Source organism: Nannospalax galili, unplaced genomic scaffold (genome assembly GCF_000622305.1).
Source record: "Nannospalax galili isolate Female #2095 unplaced genomic scaffold, S.galili_v1.0 scaffold2925, whole genome shotgun sequence".
Taxonomy (NCBI): Eukaryota; Metazoa; Chordata; class Mammalia; order Rodentia; family Spalacidae; genus Nannospalax; species Nannospalax galili.
Window position 1 is genome coordinate 92,528 of NW_008352061.1, and position 4,778 is coordinate 97,305.

The 4,778-nt window shown below is 37.1% G+C and overlaps 1 protein-coding gene across 1 annotated transcript in view; it reads right to left on the reverse strand.

Annotated features, from left to right (window-relative positions):
• Positions 1-4,778, reverse strand: part of LOC103746658 (FA complementation group L) — a 30,481-nt gene that overhangs the window by 12,686 nt on the left and 13,017 nt on the right. The window lies entirely within an intron of this gene.

Sequence of the window (4,778 nt, forward strand, 5' to 3'; positions counted from 1 at the left end):
ACCACATACATGCTAGGCAAGTGCTTTGTCACTAAGCTACGTCTTCAACCCACTTTTGTATTATGTTTTAAGAGTTCAGACAAATTATAATTTTCACATTTAATTTTTACTCAATTTCTGAATTTGGTTTTCACACATTAATCTTTTATGGGAGTTAGATTACATACATTTTCCTAAGTCATGACTGATTTGAAAATATAATTTATGGCTTTCTTTCTTAAAAAGGCAGGAGGGGCTGAAGGGACGGCTCACCAGTTAAGAACACTGGCTGCTCTTGCAGAGAACCCAGGATAAATTCCCAGCACCCACATGGAAGCTAGCAACCATCCATAACTCCAGTTCCTGGGAATCCAATGCCTTCTTCTGGCCTCCACGAGCATTGCACAAAACAGGTGTATTTACACACATGCTGGCAATACACTCACACACATAAAATAAAAATAATAATAAAAAATAATATATATGACAGGAGTTTCTTATAAAATAATAAATTCATTTCAAAGATACAACTGTTTGCTAAATACTATTTTTATTTTAAAATGCAATAGTTTAAAAAATTGAGGGCTTTACTGTTTCAAATAAGCAAAACATATACAAAGCCTGTGAAAATAGTACAGATGTATTTATCTATAAGAACCACAGAGCAAGCCATAGCGAACACTGGGAGGACAGGACACCCTGTGAAGGCAGGAAAGTAGCTCTCCCTTACACCACACTTCCCATCAACCCGTGAGTGGGGTGAATTACTGACAAGTTCCTGAGCTGGACTCACTTCTTCTGAACTACCTAGGGGTGGGGTAGCTAGAGTATGAACTAAATCCTAATAGCTGAAATAACTTTTAGGACATAAAAAATCAGAATGTCTATTCTTTTTATGGTACGGCCCACTATTATATAAATTTAGGTGACAGAATCAAAAATTCAGTAAACTAAACTCACAAGCAGCTAGTTTTAAAGTTAGCACAACAGTGCCTTCTCCCTCTCTATCTTTACCCACACATGTGTATTTAAAATCTATACTTATTTCACTGTTTACCTAATGCTTACTCCCCTTCCAAAGAAATAGAAAAAAAAAACTCATAGTAGCATCTTTTATTTGAAGGTATTTATAAACACACTGGCCATTTCTCCTACATCCAAGAATCCTAAATGAATTTTGAACAATAAATACTTTTTAAATGAGAAAATAAGTTTTTAAAACCCCTTCCAAATTCTCCAACCTATACAAAGACTTTCAGTATAATCATGTTACTTCTTAAAGAAAGCAATGCCAATAAAATATTTTTAAATATTAAAAATGCGAAATAATCTTCAAACTAGAAATTAATTGCAGAAAAGTAAAGTTTCAGACCTAAAATCCATGATCATAAGAAGCTGTTCTGCGAGAGCTTCAACAGCAGTCAGACACTGCATGTCGGGTAAGGACTGGACAGAAGGTGACCCAGGGACAAGGAGACATTTCAATTAGCAGTTCTGACAAAGATAGGGGATAGACTTTCACACGATTTCTCCAGTAAGCCAAGTAAAAAAACAGATTTTTCTCAAAGCATTTGTCAAATCACACACAAAACCTTATTTTGAACTTCTCCAATTAAACACAAGTTGTTTGTATACGTTATCAATGCAATACTTTATACACACACACCAAGGGGTAATGTGACCAAAGATAAACTCAAAATTCATTAATTATTTGCCAGAGAGATAAGTTCCCTAATTTTTTCATTAATAAAAAAGCCAACTTTTCATTTTGTAATGTGAACAGGTTTACCTGTCACCAAAATTATTATATTTTAAGGTTTTTCCTGCCAACTTGAAATATGCAACATAACATGAAAAATGAGTCAAAGAAAATGAGGGACAGCACTGACATGAATAAGAGGCAAGTTAAATGGACCAACCACTGGTAAGGACACACAGCAGCCTGAATTCACGCACTGTTGCTGGGCATGAAAAATCTCACTGACCCCTTTGAAAAGGATTGGCAATTCCAGTTCTTTACGAACTGAATACATCCCTATCTTGTGGCCTAGCAAGTCTACTCCAAGAGAAATGAAAAGATAAGTCCACAATAATACTTCTGCAAGAATGCTTACTACCACTATGTTCACAAGAGCACCAAGCTGGTTGAAGTCCAGATGCCCTTCAACAGCAAAAAGAGTAAAACAAACCCCACTACAGGAACAAAGTCTTAATAATCATCACATTGGCTGAACTAAGCCTATAGACAAAAGAGTATGTATGATGTATGCTTATTTAAATGAAGTCTAAAACAGGCACATTTAACTGCTGCAGTACTTATCAAGGCCATGGGGACTTGCTGGGACATGCAGGACTCCAAAGTGATGGTGATACTGCGCGCCTGACGATGGGATACAGAGGCATAACCACTTACTGAAATTTATAGCACACAGTGTACATATTTCATTGTCTCCAGATTTCACATGTAACTTTAAAATGGTTTTATGCTGACATATTTTACTGTTCTTTTGCAATTTCATTTTTTAAAATATTTTATCATTTTTATGTGTTATGAGTGTATTGCCTGCATGTGTGTAAGTGCACCCATGTCGTGCAATGCCAATAGAGGTCAAAAGAGGGTGTTGGATCCCCTGGAACTGTAGTTAAGATGGGTGTTAGCTGCCATGTGGTTGCTGGGAATCTAACTTGGGTCCTCTGCAAGAGTAGTCAGTACTCTTTAACAGCTGAGCCATCTCTCCAGCCCCTATGCTGACATATTTGAGGAAAGTTCCCTCACAACTGCAAATTCCTTTGGAAGGGACCAAAAAGCAAATGGATTTATGGATGGATAGAGGGATAAACAGCAAATGTGATATGAACAAGTGTACAACTCCTATTATAGAATCTAGATGCTAGAATTATGTAGTCACCTTAAACACTTTCAAATGTTCTCTATGTTTGCACATTTATAATACAATACCTGAAGGGCAATAAATCTCAAAACTATTAAACTATATAAATTTCATGACTTATTATAACTAAGAAAGGTAATCAAAATTATTTTTCTGGATTATGTTATAGACTAATTTTTATTTGTTTTGTAAATATTAAAGAGCATAGGAGTAAATATTTTAAATTTCAAAACTATATAAAGTTAAATAAACTGTAAAATAAAATATATTGTCTTAAGGGAAAAATTCATTCTCTAAGCAAATGATAACCTTTGGAATACCTGTGTCAAGCATTCTTAAATAGTCACTTTTAAGACAGTTAAAGATATGGGTTGGTAAGACAGCTCAATCCTGCTGCTAACCCTGATGACGAGTTCAATCCTCAGAAGGACAGAACTTGCTTCAGCAAGCTATCCTCTGATTTTCAAATACATGACACAGCACATGTAGACACACACACACACACACACACACACACACACACAAACATGCACATAAATATTTTAAAAAGAAAACTATATTTTCTATTTTCCAAATAAAATTTAGCCTTTCCTTCAACATGAGTATACTTCTTTAACATCACTGAAATATTATCAAGGAAATGTTATTTGCAACTTTTTACACTAAAAATCTACAAAAGAACTTAAAACACTAATATACATTTTACACAGTCATTCCTTCCAAATGATCTGTGTTCACTGCAGCTGAGACTGCTCTTCCTGGTGAGTCTACTGTTTGGTAAAACGCCCCCCTGCCCCAGTCCAGGCGTTTGAGTACTTGGTCCCAAGTAGATGGTACTGTTTGGGGGAGGGTTGGGAGGTACGGCCTTGCTGGTGGAAGTACGACAGTAGGGGCAGGCTTTAAGCGTCTATAGCCTCACCCCACTTCCAGTTCCTGTGCTGTTTTGTGTTTGCTGTTGAAGATGTGAGCTCTTAGCTTCCTGCTCCCACTGCCTGCTGCCATGCCTTACCCACCATTACAGATATTCCCTCTGGAACTGCAAGCACAAGCGAACTACATGATTAGAAGAAGCATTTCACTACAGCTTTAACATATTCAGTAACACACTCCAGAGCAAGAGTACATCTCTACTTTCAGTATCAATTACAGTTTGATGGACTTAGCCGCCCCCTCACACACACTATGACAGAGTTGGCTAGTACAATGAACTTCATCTCTTTCACCTTCATGTGTACTTCTGCCTGCAGTCTGTCCTTCTTCATTACCTAATATTACCCTTCTTGGTCTTTCTAAAGGTTATACTCTACCACTGTGGTGCCTTGAATGAGAAATGTCCTCTATAGGTTCATGGATCAGAACACTTAGTCCCCAGGTGCTGACACTGTTTTGGGATTTTTATGGACCCTTAGGAGGTGCAGCCTTGTTGGGGGGCTTTGAGGGCTTATAGCTTTCTCCCCACTCCTAGTCTCTCTCCCTTCTTCCTGTATGTGGATAAAATGGATGGATTTGATCAAAACATCTTACATGCATGTACAAAATTCTCAACAAAGTTTTTGTAAAAGTTAAAAAAACAAACTTTTGTTTCATCTAAAAAAAAAAAAAATGTAGTCAGTCATCCTCCTGCGCCTGTCACCATATCTTATCTGTACCATGATGGACGATCCCTCTGGGACCGTCAGCCAAAAATAAGTTCTTTCTTTCTTAAGTTTCTTTTAGTCACAGTATTTTAAATATACTTTATTATTTTTATTTTATGTGTATGAGTGTATTGCCTACATGTACATAAATGCAATGGCCACAGTGGCCAGAGAAGGCATTGGATCCCCTGGAACTGGAGTTATGGACAGTTGTCAGCCACCATGTGAGTGCTAGGAACAGAACCTAGGTCCTCTACAAGAGCAGCCAGTG